Raw genomic sequence first — 17,958 nt, forward strand, 5'->3', positions numbered from 1 at the left:
AGGTATAGAAATCAATGTTCAAAATATAAAGTGACTTGTCCAAGATGACACAGTGACTTTGGGAAGAGCAGATGTCAAATCCAGGTGTAAAAGCTTATGATGGTAACACCAGGCAACTGCAATATATTAAACCAGAACTTGTGTCATACATTGGGAGCTGGTGGGCCAGGGAGGAAGACTTTTTGCTGGGAAAAGTTTTGTGGACAGCAAGGAGCTGTTTTATTATTGGAAAAGAATAAAATATGGGTTGGGGATGTAGCTCATACCTAAAGTGTTTGTCTTGCGTGCATAAGGCCCTGAATTCAATTCCGAGGACCACAAAAATAAATAAATAAACAAACTAAATAAAATGTTCTTTTGAATCTTCTGAGTCTCATTGTTCTTGGGATTTTCCAGTTGCAGAGTCAACAGTGGCCTTTCAATTCCGGTGTGTGAGGACTCTTGTGATGTGCCAGCTCCTCTCCTCAGTCAGTTCACCATTTTTAACAACTCTCTTCCCATTCCTAAAGGCATCATTCTTAAGAAATTCCAACTAAAATGACTAGGATCTTGGATGTGGTCACATGTTCATGTTATCAGCTAACTGCTAAAGCAGGATTAGTTTGACAGCTTTCTGACATCCTCTCTAGACAGCTCCTATCTGTGAGAAAGTCATTTGCAAAGAGCAGCGACCCATGTCCGTTACATATCACCCATATGCTTTTAGGAACTTAGTACTTTCTTCTGTGTAGTAATCGATAGTAATTTGTAGACAACTAGAGGACAAAGGGAGCATGTCTTCCAATCTTTTGTTTATCAACCTTTGTATCTTGTTAGATTACTGACTCTGAATGTAAATTATACTTGTTTTATAGAACACTTTTTTTCCACTAGCCTCAACAGTATGATTTGAATTCTTTCTTTGTTTCTTTCTTTCTTTTTTTGGAAATTAGGTATTGAACTTAGGGCTACAAGCTTGCTAGGCAAGAGCTGTACCACTTGAGTCATGCTCCTGGTCCCTTTATTCCTTTAGTTTGTTTTTCAGATAGGGCTACATGCCTTTGCCTGGCCATCCTCAAACTACTATCTATCTATTTCTGCTTCCTGAGTAGCTGAGATTATAAACATGTGCCATACCTGGCTTGTTTTTGAGATAGATGTCACTTACTTTTCCCTGAGCTGGCCTCAAGCCACAGTCTGAGATTACAGATGTGAGCCATTGCACCTGGCCTGAGTTCATTTCTAAGGAGAATCAAAATCATAAGTGCTTCACTTAAAAGGGGCCTATTAACTGGTTGTTAAAAAACTGAATTACATTGATTTTCATTTGGGTTTCTTGTTCTTCCATTACAAAAAAAAAAGGGAAGGAATAGTCATTTCTGATAATGCTCTGGGTGATCTTGATAAGAGAAAAACACTTCTTCTTTAAACATGAATACTTATGAGCATTCCCAAACATTCTTTTTGTGTGTGTGTGGTACCGGGGCTTGAACTCAGGGCCTACACCTTGAGCCACTCCACCAGCCCTTTTTGTGTTAGGTATTTTTGAGATAGGGTCTCTCAAACTATTCTCCCAGGCTGATTTCAACCACAGTCCTCCTGAGTAGCTAGGATTGCAGGTGTGAGCCACCGGCGCTGGCTCTCAAACATTCTTAATCTCACTATGCTTTTACGTTCCATTCTATCATAACAGACAGTGAACAGACATGGTGCTTCAGCATTGACTGGAATTTCAAGACTTGTCTCATAAATACTTTAAGTTTGAATCCTATGAGAAATTCATGCAAATTTACTCACAACCACACTCTGAAGGTTATTTCTTTGTAACTGTAATTAAGTATACAGACTCTGGAATCAGGATTAGATCACCAGAGTTTGAATCAAGGCTTAACACTTGTTCACTGTGTAACTTGGACAAATTGCAGGACCTCCCCCTGTTGCAGAATCTTTATGTGAGAAAGAGATGATGGGATTTTAAACAAATGGACTTCTAGCTTTTTCATCAGGAGATGAGATAATCATAGAAAGAGCAACATGTAAATAAGCAATCAAAAATATTAGCTAATATTAATTTTAATAGTTTTGTTAGAGCATTCCAGTTGTATATTGATTTTCAAGAATTAATTTTTTCCAATTACTACCCTCGTTTCTCTGGTTATCCTCATCCACCCTGATGGTTTTATTTTGGGGAACAATTCCATGGTACCATTAGGATCTTTGAGGCTGATCAGAGAATGATTACGATGATTACGATCCTTCTCCCAAACCACTTTCTCTTTCTTTTTCTCATCCCCATCAGTTCTTGTATTCATGTGTCTTGCCATTTATCCGGTTGTTTACAGGAGGCATTCCTAAAAGTCTATGTTGGTAAGTATCTGGTTCATCTTTCTAAATTTTCTTTTCATAAAATCTTATAAATACATTCAGATCAAGACTATCCCTAAACCTGTATATATTTTTTCCAGCATGATGCCAGATGGCACTTAAGTAGGACAATAAAGGCAATCTGTTTCTTTTATATATCTGTCATAAATCTTAACTGACTTTCAAAGAATAGCAATTTAGAAGTTCAAGTTTCAGGTGAAGGTTCAGGTTGAGTTCTACATTAATGTTTATTAAAATTGACTTGCTTTTTGAATATGAATTAATGCACTATCATTTTAGGGGAAGCTTGTTGACAAGAGAGACAAAAATCCAGCCAAGATAATACTGCGTAGGGCAATTTTTTCTGCTTATCTTTATCGAAGCACTACCAGTAAAAAACCCTCAGGTCTTATTATGCCTTTGAAACATGGATAACATCTAACTCTGATCTACTCAGCAAAGAAGAAAGAAATCTAAACACCATTATGGGTGCTGTCAGAAGTGACTGTGGTATTTATTCATAAATCTAGCAGACTATTGAGGCTTAAAATGTGTAACTTATTAGGTCATTGCTTTTAAATACAAATTATGATAATTTCAGGGTAAGAGTGTTTGATTTTTTTACAACTTAAGGAAAAGCAAAAGCAAGGATAATTATTATATTTGCTTGAATTAAAACAGCTACTAAAAAAAACCCATTTTTTAAAATGGGAAGAACTGTGGTCCCAATTCTACTCAGTCTGAGAAAAGGTGATTTGGCAGGGAAATTAGCCAATGTAGTACATTGGTGAGACCAAGGCTGGTCTCATTGAGGGGATGAGAGAGGAAGAAAAGAAAGCTTATAATGCCACAGATACATATGGGATTGTGGAAAATATTAGGCAGAGAAAATTGGGAAGTAATTACTATTTTATCTAAAATGGGTTGTCAACCTGAATTATCTTAGAGATTGTTGGCAGAAGAATAGAGTCTTTTTGTGTTTTTGTTTTGTTATTCAAAAGATAAGACTAGAAAAATAGAGAAACAACTTGATGATATGTCAAGGAAGAATCGTGAAATCTGTTACAAAGCACTTTGCTTATGTCCCTAAATCTCCTTTCTTTCTTGCTACTTCTCAGGGTAGAAGTTTGTGGTGGGAGTGCTGTTTAATAAATCATTCTTCACAGTCACCATTTAGAAGCATATCTGTAAACTTTGTTCAGCCTCCGAATGTGGACTAGCCCAAACACCAGGGGTTATTTAGCAGGTACCAAGACAGCAAAGACAGATTATTAATTCCCAGGGAAGCAGATGCCTGGTCCAGCTGTCTAAGACTTTTATGCATGAGTCATGTGCTTCACTTTGTCTCCAAGAAGTCTGAGTGTGGTCCTCTTGGGGCCTCAAGGTCCAGGTCTGCACAGTTGGGAAATGTACCATGACTTTGGCACCTAACCAGAGAGTATGTCAAATGGTAAACAGATGTCAACTGTGGTGCTTGAAGGTCTGAGGGGCAAGGTGGCTCAACTTGAACCCGAGCTTTCCTACATATAAGGTGTAAATTTTGGACAAGCTGACCACTCTTTTGGCATCTCAGTATTCTCAAGTACAAAATGGGGATTTTTAGGATTGTTCTGAACTTAAAATGCAGTTTTTAAGGGCTCAAAAGCCATAGTTAACATAGTTGTGTAAAATGCCTGTTATCTTACAAAGTGCTCTACAAATGTGTAACATAGAGGACGTTTTTAAGTTCTTTTTGTTAGCAAGTGACCAAATCAAAATGACAACTATTTCTGCATGGTTTTGCCTGAAGTCCTCTCTGGAAATGTGCATGTTTTGGTGAATCAGGTTGCAAACAAAGCTGATGGGTTTGTAGTTATGCCAAGTAATGTGGCCTGCAGTTTAGGGAACTAGAGAGAAATACTGGCTCTAGGACTTTTGATGTGTCTTAACTTCAGTTTCCCTGTCAAAAATGGCAGTGATGATGCCCATTACACAGAGTTCTGGTAATGGTGGGAGAAGCATTGAGAGTGTATTCAACACACAATCTACATAGAAGGGAAGATGCTAGGTCATACACTACCAAGAGGCCCTCACAGCTTTCGTCTTATAAGAGCATCCATATTACCCCTGTGCCCTTTCTGGCCCTTAGTCATTTGCTCTTACTCTTAGTTTCTTTTAGGGGAAAATTTTTCCCTTGAAAGGGTGGTCTACATTCTTCCCATCTGCCTAGACCTTTAATGCCACTCCAACCCGATTTCAGCCCTTAATTTCTTTGTGGAAAATGGACTTTTGTTAGTGAACTAGTAAAATTTACAAAATTCAGAGCTCTTCCACTTTGCACTCTGTAACATTTGGCATGGTGACCCATTCCCTCCTTAATAACAACATCGTACAATTTTATTGAGAGGCTGCTTTGTGATGAACTTTGTACACATGAGACTAGAACCCTTTTAGTACTAATGCTCCTTCTTGGATCTTTGTCATTTTCTTATTTCTATTCGTAATCTTTCTATTAAAACATCCAGGGAGAAGGTGGGGGAGAGGGGCAGGGAGGAGAAATGACCCAAACAATGTACGCACATGTGAATAAATGAATAATTTTTAAAAAATTCAAAGCACCATGAACCTTTCTAATGTCATTAGAATGCCCCACTCCTAACTCCAGGGAATTTAATATTCCTCTTGCATACTTTGTAGTCTTTAAGGACACTTTTAGAAAATGTCTTGGTCAGGAAAAGTTTTTTTTTAACAAGGAAGCATTAGACAAAGACTTTATCCTTGGGCTGATAAGTCTGAAATGTTAAAGTCAGAACATACAAACAACATCTCCACAATGTTGGAAAATCAGCTGGGCCTTGAGTCTGCACCTGCATATTCCTACAGCTTCTCTGAGTCCTAAGGACAATGACTGAGGAACCATGCAGGATACAATGTAGGAGAAAAAAAGAAAACATAATCAACTCCTTCCTGGCTCATTTGCCTTGATAGTCAACATAATAACACTGGCCTTCTTCAAGTTAAGAACTTCCTTTGGGTTAATTGGTCAAGAGGTTTGTTGTTGCTTTTGCTCTTTTGTTTTACAACAAGGAAGAGGGGCAGGAAAAATAGCCCAAGAGACAAAATGTGTTTATTTTTCTTAAAAGTTGCATTTGAAAGCATCATTGGTATTATGATTAATGATAAAAAAAAATTCCCAGTCAATGTGGATTATGATGTGATTTAGATAAACTAGAGGGAAGGCAATGCACAGGAGAGAAATTTGAGCAAGTCTGCAGGATGCTCAGGTGGGCCATAAACAAGAAACAAAGAGTATTATGGCTTTTTCTGCTGGCCTTTGCTTAACAGAACTCTCTCATTAGAAAACAGGTTGCTTTAGCTTATTGTTAAACTTGCTGTTTGTTCACCTGCTTTAAAAAAAAAGAACAGGCAAGGATAAGCACAGAGGTGGATTTATAGTATGCTTGCATGATGTTGGTGCTTTTCTTTTTCTTTTCCCTAGTTCTTTTCTCTCTTCAGGCCAATAATTGATAGCATTGTTACACTCAAATATATATTCAGTGGGCAAGAGGCTGATTGTGAAGTGAATGTAGAACATAGCATAGACAGAATAATATTTTAAAGAAAAATATTCTAAAATATATAGGACTACTAGGTACAATGGAATGGCCAGTTTTGTAGGTGAAAATAACTTCAGATGACTCATCTTTTTATAACACACCTCAATTTATTCTTTCTAAAATTCTATAAGATAAATAACACTACTGTGGAGGAAACTCCCCCATTTATGGAGGCAAGGTGGGGACAAAATACGAAGAGCCATGAAGAAGGAGGAAGAAGAGACCAAGCTCATTTCCCATGTGGGAAATTCAAACTGTGATCCAAGGAAGAGACAAACCAATCAGTAAGGTCCACAAAAAGAGAGATAACCAAATGAAAAGTAGTCTAACCTAAAGTATAAAACTGTTCTCAACCATATCTCTGCAGTGATATGCCCCTTTGCTTAGCTGCCTACCATTTTTCCGCTTTTAATGAATCCTAATAAATCTTTGCTTTCTCCTACTCTCCTTTTTTTTTTAACTCTAATTCTTTTTAACAACCTGAAGCTCCCAAATCAACAACTACCTCAGTTAGCAAAGATGATAAATGATTTGCCCAAAAACACATATTAGATGGGTTGGGGATCCAGGTTAACTTTCTGTGAATCCAATGTTTTCTAAGTTATAGTTCCCAGCTTCAGTGATGTAAGTAGAAGAAAGAAAGAAAAAGAAAAATTTGGGTAGGGCAGGGAGTGTAGTTCAGTGTTAGAGCATTTACTTAGCATGCATGAGGCCCTGGGTTCTATCCCTGGCACCTCAAAAAAGAAAGAAAAAAGAAAAAGAAACATTATTTGTATATAATTATGTGATAAACTAAGTAGTAAAAGAAAAATCTGCTAAAAGAGCTCAAAATTGGAGAGACCATTTCTAGTCTGGAGGACAAGGAATAGAAATGTTAGATGAATAATGAGACAGAAGGAAGGGAGACTTTACTCAAGAGGGAACATCCAAGAACTGGTACAATTTTGAGATGTGAAAATGAGAAGGGGAAGAAATTCTTTCTTGGTTGTTTGAAATCCATGGGGTCAAGGGACAGAGGTCAAGGTATACGGTAGACATATTTGAACGGTGGCAGCAAAGGGTGAGGGAAGTGGAGTAGAACAAAGATTAGTCTGGAAATTTATCTGAACACCAGAAACTGAAGGATCATGATATTCTATATTGGGAAACTGTTTGGTTGAGAAAGAAATATCTGTGATCTGGGAAGATCTATAATCAAGGGCATGCTTTGAAACTATTCATTCATTTGGAAAGTCTACATATAAGCAAATGGGACAGGAAGATATTGGAATAAAGAGGATTCAGCAAAGAAAAAAAGAGAGCATAAAACTATATGGTAGGAGGGGTACTGGGAAGTTAAACAATTAAACCTAACTAAATTCAAGTGAAGAGAGGATTTCAAGAAAACAGAAACATAAATGTGTGTGAGAGAGAGAAAGGGAAAGAGAGAGAGAGAGAGAGAGAGAGAGAGAGAGAGAGAGAGAGAGAGAAGAGAGAGAGAGAGAGAGAGAGAGAAAGTAGTGGCAATGAGTAGAGACTATAATTTCAATTTTTTTTGATGAAAGAGAACTGTAGTCCTATTGTTCCATGACTTCACTATCTATCCAGTTATTTAAGTCAGAAATACACAGTTATCCTTGACACCTTCTGCTTTACACACATCCTCTCAAATTTAGTTCATTGCCAATCTGCGATGTAAAGACTCCTTCTGGCCACCTTCCTGCCATCTCATTGCCACCTGTCCAAGCTACTGTCATCTACAGCTGGCTTCTTGGTATCCACTCTAGCTCTTTTCCATTTTGTTCACTACTCTGCAATCAGAGAGTCCTTTGCAAAGCACAAATGTCTTGTCAGCCCCCTGCTTAATACCTTAGGTGGTTCTCCATTGTTTTTAGAATAATGAGCAAACTCTTAAAGTGACCTGTAAAGGCTCATCTGGTCTGACTCTTTCTGCCTTTTCAGTCTTATCTCCAATCACACGCTGCTTAGTCTGTGTCCTCCAACCACACTGGCCCTCTGTCAGTGACAGTCTCCACCTTCTCTCTCTGACAGACTTCTTTTCATCTAGTTTATTCTTTAAATTACTTCTCACTATAATGAAAACTCCACAAGTATGTGTTTCTCTGTCTCTGTCCATGCCGCTGCCTCCCATCTCTGCCCTCTGTGTCTCTGTATCTCTTTCTCTTACCCCCCTTACCACACACACACACACACACACACACACACACACTCACACAAACTCACATGCACACGCTTACACACACTCACACACACTCTACACACTACTGGGTAAATGTTGCGTAAGTAAGTGAATGTGCCATGCTTCAACCTTTACACATGTTTTTCCTTTGCTAGAAGGCTTTTCCCTGAGACCCCTGTTGCTTTCTCACTTGCTTTTTTTTTTCCATTAATTTTTAGCATTGCAATCATCCCTTCCTCAGAGAAGCTTTCCCTGACATCCTTGACTACATTAATGCTCCCAATTAAAAAACCTCTTAGCACTTATTACATTTGTAATCATATATTTATTTGTAAGAGTATTTGAATAATGTTTTTCTGCTCCAGGACTATAAAGTGGAAGAGACTATTTCTGATTTGGTTCAATATTATAACCCAGGACTTGTCATAGTGCCTGGTCCATAGTGGATGTTCAATAAATATTTGTTGCATAAATGCAAACATGAAATGAGGACTATAAATTAAAGCATAGCAGGATGGAGAACAGATTAAGAAATAATATGGACACCTGAGCACATTCATTGTCTTGAGGGGAAGAATCTTCTTTTAGTAAACATACTAAATAGCATCGTGTGTCTGAAATCAAAATTATACACCAGACAACTTCTCACATAGGCATATAAATCAGAACACATCTGTTTTCTTTATATCATTTCTTTTCAGTTTCAGTTCAGCAAATATAAAATCTACTTGTCAATAGGGAAACAGAACTAGAAGATTGAGAAGTAGGTTAAAAGAGACATTCTGTAGTCAGTTTTCTCTGTATCCACACTTAAAATATTAAAAAATATTTTTTCAGATTTAGTAATAAGCTATGTAAAACTTCCTTCTCCTCTAGATACATACTGTCTGTCTCTCAACAGTTCTTTTGATTCATTCCAGCAGAGAAATGACTCCTGTCCTGTTCTATTTTTACATTTTAAAGCAAATAATTACCTTGAGTTGTCTAAACAGAGAGCCTCACAATGTTGTTCCTAAGTATCACACAGTATCAAACCCACTAGGAAGCAAAGTTAAGCCAGCCATTGGTCATCCTCACAGGGAGAAAGAAGATGAACTAATTCTGTTGTCATTTTGCCTTGAAAATTAGGCAAAATTTTTCTTCTCAAAGTCAAATTCTTTCTTTCTTCTTCTAGTTTCTTCATTTGGGATATATTAAGAGATGGGGGGAAAATCCCAAGACAATCCACAATTGCTCCACAATTACTAGAGAAATACAATCCCTCTTAGGAAGTTTTAGCTCACAATTTGATGGAGCTAGACCTTCTTCATGTGCTCTGAAATTTTCAGATGCTTATACAAAACCAAACTCAGGACATTCAACAATTATCTCATGAGCAAGATTTACCAACATCTCTCCTTCTCATATACTGCCAGATGCAGCATGTCCACAATGATTCTCTGCATCTGATGCAAAGCAAGAAATATTCCAGATTTGCATCTGAATTGCTGGCTATTTTTAACTTTCTAAGAGTTTCACTGTGAAAGATATTTTACCTCTGTGGCCAAGAGTTATAGAGTCAGGAACACGACCTTTACTGACTGTCCCATGGAAAATTGAGTGAAAAAGCCCTTTTAAAAGTCTGTTAAAACCAAACTTATAATTTATAAAGTCCTGAACTATGTCTCCAAGCTCAGTGAAATTCCCAGACACATCTTTATTTTGAAAACTTTCAAAGTTGACTCCTTCTTTTGTAAGAATCCTACATGGACTTGTTTTGTAAATTATTCCCACTCACAAAATGCCTGTGAGTAATGTGATCTAGGAACAATCAACATCAGAACTCACATGCTTCACTTTCCTTTCCCTTCCAAAAGACCCCTATTTACTCCATAATGCACAAAGGGGATCTAATGGAATTAAGATTTACATGGTTTCTAGAACCCTAAATTCCCAGTCAAGCAGCCTGGTAAATAGAAATTAAACATTTACTGGATTTTTCTATGGTTTTACCTTAAGGGAGAAAGTGAAGATGAGAGGGTATATTAATCAAAAAAGTAATTTTTAAAAAATTATGTATATTTAATATAGTTCTATTCACTTCAGAGTTCTAGAAACATAGTGTCAGCTCTCAATAAGTTTGCAACCTAATCATCTGAGCTAAAAATTATACCTTAAAATTTTAGTCACATATTTTACTACTTGCCTGACTATTGTTTTTAACTCATTGAATGGCTTTGTTGAAAACTGAAAATGAGCTCCCATGTCCAGAGTCTTTTGGAGTTTCATTTTCACACTCAAGGAAAACACCAAGGTGACAAGGGATAGGCATGTAGGCTTTGTCTTCCATTTTCTCTGTTTAATACAAATGCTGGCCAATGTAAACCAAAGGCATCCCGTCTACTGTTATTACCATCTTTTTCTTCTTCCCTAAGAAGAAAAAAATTTTGACATTTTGACAGCTGATTTATTCCTTTCCCTCTCCCTGAGCTGAAATTCTCACCCAGATTCATCTGTTACCCTGGCTTTGATGAGGAGAGGGTTCAGGCATTTGTTGTTTGAGCTGTCGGAGTCTAAATCAGCTTAGAAGAAAATGTCCTACCATGTGCTTTAGAAAGATAGGGTAGTGGCTGTGGGCCATCAGCAGAGAAGAAGGGAGAGGGAAATAGTCAAAAAGAACATCTGATATAGTCACAGAATATAAAGGGAAGAGGTAAGAGGACAGGTGAGTGAGAGGTTATAAGCACATAGCAAATCCAAGGCTTATTAGTATCAAATAGCACCACTCAATACTCTGTTTCTGAAGTGTATGATTTATTTGTCCTCATGGTCATTTATTCTCCTTAGGTTCAACCAGACATTAAGAAATCTAGTAGATATCATTGATTCATTCAAGAAACACTTACTAAACTTTAACTTGTGCCAGGAACTCTGGGAGGTACTGTGATGACTCTGATCCAGTCCTTAATCTTCCAAGGGTCTATAATTTAATGGGGGTGGGTGAAGGAGGTGATAAGTGAAACAAAGACCAAAGCATAGTATAATAAGGGCCATTGTGGAATTCTGCACAGGGAATTATTGGAACAAAAAATAGCTGTAACTTATAAAGATTTGAAAAAATCAAACCTTAAAAGTCTGTGACATTTTTATGACAATGGCATATCCATACTTTTGGAAAGATACTACTGTTGAGACCAATTGGAGCTACTGAGGTAGATTTGAGAAATATTGAAGGAAACATCCACAAAAATATGATCACTAGCTACAGAAACTAGCCTTCAGGGACCTGGAATTTGGGAAGTTATTTGGTGCAGGATGAAGTTCACAGTTGATTGAAGAAAAGGAAAGTTTAGCTCTGTAGTAGATCAGTATTTGAGTTTCCCAATAGTTTAATTGGAGGTACTGAATTTTTATTGAGCAATTAAATGAAACACCGTTTGCACTCAAAAATTAGTCATGCTAAATCTGGAATAACTGATATTACTAAATGCCAATTTCATGCATGTTGTGCACTGAAGTCACATTGTGTGATGGTGCATTCATCTGGTCAGTTTCTCAGGGATCTGGTCAGTGCAGATCCAGACAGAACTAAGGCACAAGGAACATTGAAGGTGGAGCCTGACAAGGCTGAAGGAAGGCACTTGGTAGAAATTCTGTCTCAGGGACCTGAATCTATAAAATTGGGTTCGGTATCTCAAAGTGGCATATATTTCCCCATAATCGCTTCTTTCTTTTTGGGTTTAATAAGAAATGAGCAAAGGTCACACATTTCAGGAAATTTTGTCTCTGATTTTGGTTAGTTGCCCACAGCCTTGAACTCCTATATAATACAGAATGCTAATGATCAAAATGATATCTATTAAATGAATTTGAAGAATGCAATACCAAGAAACAAAAAGTAAAGGCTCTTCTTAAACAAAATCAATGTCATAATGAATAAAACTAATGTTCCTAATTTCATCTTAGATAATGATAGTTAAGTAGAAAAAGGTAATATGCATTTTGTACTTAATTTGTGCCAGGCATGGTGCTAACAGCTAGTCACAGATTATTTTGTTTAATCCCACAACCCCTGAGTTCTATACTATTTACTTTCTACATTTCTGCTGAGGAGAAGGAGGCTCACCAAACAAAACAACCAACAATCAACAGGTGGGACTGGGATTCACACCAAGGTATTCAAGACTATGAATACAGTTTTCAATATTCCCTTCTTCTACATGTCTAGAGAATGCATTTCTCAATTTGCAAATTTTCACTTATTTAAATTGTTGCATAGAAGTTGGAGTCTAGTTTTTGTCTAGGGAGGGAGTCACCCACATTGCTCATAAAGGAAAGAAAAGCCTCTTCAGTTTCTTCCTTTAAAAAAAATTCTTCTAATCCTGGGCAATCTTTAGTCACTAAAACATTAAATATGGCTAATCTGATATTCTACTTATCAGGAGTTTCTATGGAGAGAGGGAGAGTCAATTTTGGTGGCTTGCTAGCTCTTTGACCTTGAGCAATTTGAGTAACTTCTCTACACTTTAGTTTTCTTATCTGTCCAACGGAAAGCATCTCATTGCAGGAGGCATGCTGTGAAGATTAAATGACAATGGCAATGGGGAAACTGTTACTTCTCCTCCTGCCAAGCACTTTAATGGGGAAGTGGCATACATTATCACATTTAATCTTCAACACAAACAGGAAGGTTTACTATCACCAAAGTACCAATGAGGAAACTGAGTCCCAGTAAGATTTTAAAAACTTGTCCAAGGTTACGTACCTATGAAGTAGAGAAGGTGAGATTCAGACCAAGTTTTTCTGTTCTTTAAGTCTGCTGTTTCAGATGCTGTGTCCTTTTCATACTATCTGTTTAGGCTATAAACCATTCTAAAAAGTTGGACATTATTGTTTATAACTATTTTGGACAATAAAGTTGTTTTATTATACTTTAGTTAGTTGAAAACATATACTTTCAAATGGTTACTGGCACACAAGCTATTGGGACTTATATTATCAAAAAGGCATATGACCCCAACTGAACCTTCCACCCTACTATTGGCATCCCTTTCCTGATCAACAAGTGAGAACAGAGAAAATATAAGATATGTTTATATCCATAGTCACTTTATAGGAGATCTGTAAAGATGTCCTTTTTGAACTATAAATCATCATTTGGATAGGATCAAATTCAGACAAATTGAATTTGTATTTGCTTTGACACAGATTGGAGTCATTGATGTGATTTCCCCCTCCTATGCAGAGAAGAGGAAGAAAATATCTTTATAAATTTCCTTGACTTTCTTGAAGGCATTCAGTATCTTTCTCTTTGGAAAAATCAACAGGGTGTTATGACAGAGAAGTATGCACCTGAGGTTGAAAAACTTACACTTGGAATCTAATGCTACTAATGAATTTTAATGGGGAAAATAATTCAATTCCTACATCGAACTCATTTGACAGTTGCTTACTGAGTGCATACTAGATAAGAGTACCTAGAGTAAAGTCCTGAGAAAAGTGAGAGACAACGTGGCTATGTAGGAGAAGAATTTTCTAGGGAGTCAGCACAGTAAAATCAGAGGCCCTGAGGTTTGAGAGTACAGGGCAGGTTTGAGGACTAGCCCAGAATGCCTCCATGGTGTAAGTGGATTGTGTGAGTGTTAGCAGAAGAGGCAGGAAGGAGCTAGATCCCATGGGCCACTGTAAGGCTTTGGCTTTTATCTTTATTCAGATGAAAAACATTGGAGGCTTTTGAGCAGATGATATGATTTAATTTCAATTTTGATATGATCATTGGTATTGGGTATAGAATTGAATGTGTGTTTGGGAGCAGAGCAAGGCAGAAAAAAGATCAATTGTGAAATAAAAGCAATAATATGAGAGTTGGTGGCAAACAGTAGAAAAAAATAACAAATAACTTTTGAGGGTACAGACAACAGGATTTTCTATGATGTGTGAAAGAGATAAGATTTTTCTTCTGAATAAGTGGACTGATGGAGTTTCCACTTACATACATGGATGGGGAAAAATATGGAAGGAAGACAGTTTGTATGGAAATTCATAAATTTGATTTGCAACATGTTAAGTGTGAGCTGTGTATAAGACATTCAAGTGGAAATGGTATGCATAAAGTTAGATATGTAAGTATGGAGGCTGGAGAAGAAGTCCAAGTTAGAGAATCAAATTTCTGAGTTGTTTGTGTGAGGATGGTTCCTAAGGTCTTCAGACTTTAGAGCTTAAATATAGATAAAGAAGAGACTTATAGATGAACCACAGGACATGTCAACATTGTAAGATTAGGAGATAACGAGGAAACAGAAAAGAAGCTTGGAAAAAATCCTCTATTATAAAATATGTAGAAATTTTACACACATACACACAAAGAAAAAAACCTCCTTTTTGAGAAAACCTGATGAAGTGGTAGTAGTTGATATCTGAAAAAGGATGATGCTGAGTTCTTCATTATATATCAAGAAACCCAAGGAAGCCCTGGCAGAGAATGGTACCTCTGCTCAGTCTTGCTTGGACAAACATGACTTTGGAGTTTGGGGTGAACACATATAGTGTGTGATATGAAGCAGGATAACGGGCAAAGATGACAACATGGTTGGAAAGGGAGATAGTTAACTTTTACATGGCCTCTTGTGGCTGTTAATATAGAACATGCTTTTTAAAAATTTAGCCACTGTGAAAATAAAGAGAATAAAATGCACCAATCACACCATACTAAGATAACCACTGCTAACATTTTTGGTGTACTTTTTCTAGTTTTTTCATATACACATATATACTAACAAAATTAGAATTATACTGCATATACACTATTATAGTGTGTTTTCTATATGATACAATAGCACGAATATTTTTGGAAGATTTATTTTCATCATATTTTGATGAGAGAAGAAAGACGATTGAAGAGAAGACTATGCCAGTGTCTTAGTGACTGATAATGGTGGCTGTGCTACCCAGGAGGACAGAGATAACAAGACTGACTAAAGCACTGTTTAGTTTTTGTGTTACAGTAGAATAAGACTCACTTTCTGGAGGGTATTTTTTTTTTAATTAGAAACTGAAAGGGGAGGATGTTTGGGAATATTTTGGCTGATATCTCTCAATGTGAATGGGCAATGAAATCAATTTGTGACACAAAGTAGATTATTTGATTAAGTGCTCGGCTTGGCTTTCCTCACAGTTGACAAAGAAATCATATTTCCCCTGCATTTTTCATTGTGTGGGGTTACAGTCTAGATGCACATACCAGTAAGATTTAATATAAGAACTTTTCCCTATAAATCTAGGAAAATTGTGAAAAATCATTTTAGTTTATCAGTGAAGTGTTATGAGCATGACTACAGCCAAATAATGTCTTCTAGTGATGATTTTCATGCACAAATTATCTCTAAAGTAAATACTTGATATGATTAAATTCCAAGCACATTGGTAAAACCACACAGTCAATGAAAGTCCTTTCAAAATCAATGAACTTAATGAAAAAAATAAAAATAATATATACTTGCAAACTCTGACAATAGTAAGTATGTATATGTGTATTTCTATTTGTGTAGTTCAAGTTCTCTCTTTCTATAGATGGATTCTTGACTGGTGAGCTCAATTGGCTAGAGAATGGGACTTTACAAGGTCAAGGTCACACATTTCACTGGGCACAAAGAAGCAGGATAATATAGCATGACCATCAGTTGCACCAGAAATTCCATTCAGCCATTTCATGGACACATCCTCTTGGTCACATAAACAGCAGCCAAGAGAGTTCAGCTAGTTCCTTAACATCCATCATACTGTTAGTAAAAACAGATACACAACTTTAAGTATAGATGCTACCCACTAGGGGACCATGATGTCAACTTTGTATGTGAATGAATGACAAGATATACACAGAAGCTCACAAATGCACCAAGTCAACTGCATCAGAGTGGAGTAAAAGCCCCACTTAGCCTTAATTCCAGAATTTATCTGAAAACAAACATACTATAATTGTCTTTCACTTTTGTTTCTAGGTATCACTGCATTAATACAGAGATATAGACACATTTGGAGAACACTACATTCTTTACAAATACATGATTATATTAGGTACCTTTGCCAATGATTACAGCCAAATCAATGCATCAGGACATAGAGTCTTCTAAAACAGAAAGCATTATCTTTACATCTTGGAGTTTGTGAAGTCTACCCGGGAAGTAACGCAACAGCACTGAGGCATCCACTTACTACATTTCTGCCACTTCACACTGAGGGTCACATGCAATGACAAAGATTGAAACTTGCACCACAGATCAAGTTGGGGAAACACTGGTTTCTGATCATTGTATTTTGCTTCAAAAATCTCAGCCTGTGATACTCTGACATTTCTTTTTCTGACTGAGCTTTACCAATCCCGTATAAAGTATAAAACAGCATAAGTTCCTTGTCAAATCAACTCATTATCCACTGGACTTTGGAGCCCAGCTGCCTTTCTCATCTTTCAAGGAGAATCGGGCTTTTTATGCTGTTCATTAAAAAACAAAAACCAAAAAGGTAAAACGTCAAGTCCATAACCTCTAACGAATCACCATTTCCATCCGCAGCCCGGCAGTTGTTCAAAAGCAAGAGTAGGGACAGAGAGGAAAGACCCTTCTTTAGTCTGAAACTCTTGATTTGCTTTAGCAAAACCATTAATACAAACCGTTTCAATATGCAAGATGGACGAAGTACCCAATTTTCTTTTAGAGTAGACTAAACCTGAAATAGTTCTTTATCGGGGAAATCCATTATAATCTTCCAATTTCCCCCTTTAAAAATTACACTCTGTCCACCAAAGCACATTGACCATAAGAATAAAATATTTACCTAACAGGTTTCAAGTGTTAAGAACAGCTTCCTTCTCTATTTTTCTTGGACCTTAGTGCCTCCCACCCACCAAAGTCTTCACTCAGCCCTCTCAATAGCCCAGCTGGCACCACTGATAAGAAGCAAACTGTTTTCTCTGTGACCTCTAAGCATTTTACTCCGTGGGAAAACAACGTGGAATGCACACTCAGCAGGCTGTGAGCCAACCTGGAGCCAGTTCGTCCTCGAGGCATTTCCACCATCAAACATAACATTACCCACTGTGTTTTGCTCTAAGCACACCATCTTCCACTCCCCTTCTGCTTCTCACTCCGCACCTGGCTGCAGTTCTCTGACCCACACAGTACAGAGCAAACAAAAAGCACAAACAGCAACAGATTCCTTTGTTTTACATGCAAATCCTACCTCCGGTGTAGTTGTCACATCTTCCTCAAAAGCCACGCTTAATTTTTAATGATAGTGATCCAGTGCAGTCCTCCAAAAAGCCACCGGTAATCATCATTACCTCTCGTGCCTAAAGCCTTTGTGTACCATTCATGTCACAACCCTCGCTAACTCATAGCTTTGATACTCCTTGCTCAAAATGTCTGAAAGAGTTTGGAAGGACAATAGAAGTGGCAGGCACGCTAGACAGCCATGCTTAAAATTAGTTATCGGAAGCTCCGCTGAAGCCGCTTCTGACTGTTTTTAAAGCGTGCAGGAGGTAGGATTTATTAGCCTATGGTAGGCATGCTGTTTCTGTTTTTATTAAATACTGTAATAGGCTGTCTGTTAGCAATGCTGTGATAGGTCGAGCATCACTTCCCCACTGCTTTCGAATTCTCATATTAAAAACGGAGAAAGGACTCAGACTTCCTACCGACACCACCCAACCTGCTGGATCAGATTTCCAAAGCCTCCTTAACTACAGGAGAAAGAATTCCTTTTCTAGGTTGATTTTTCTACATCGAAAGTGATTTGGGAAAAACACTCGGATTCCCTAAGCAATCCCCGAACTCCCGACAAAGCACTCCCTTTCTTCTCTGTCTCAAA

The 17,958-nt window shown here is 37.4% G+C and overlaps 1 protein-coding gene and 1 pseudogene across 1 annotated transcript in view; one reads left to right on the top strand and one right to left on the bottom strand.

Annotated features, from left to right (window-relative positions):
- Kcnmb2 (potassium calcium-activated channel subfamily M regulatory beta subunit 2) overlaps nt 1-17,667 on the bottom strand; it is a 256,391-nt gene extending 238,724 nt beyond the window's left edge. The window contains exon 1 of the mRNA XM_074073727.1: nt 17,332-17,667. The gene's annotated coding sequence lies outside the window, so the exon portion shown is untranslated. The remainder of the gene's footprint in view (nt 1-17,331) is intronic.
- On the top strand, nt 5,142-5,255 carry LOC141423671 (small nucleolar RNA SNORA73 family; annotated as a pseudogene).
- Nucleotides 17,668-17,958: the final 291 nt, after the last annotated feature.

The sequence above is a fragment of the Castor canadensis genome, chromosome 5, assembly GCF_047511655.1.
Source record: "Castor canadensis chromosome 5, mCasCan1.hap1v2, whole genome shotgun sequence".
In the NCBI taxonomy this organism is placed as follows: domain Eukaryota; kingdom Metazoa; phylum Chordata; class Mammalia; order Rodentia; family Castoridae; genus Castor; species Castor canadensis.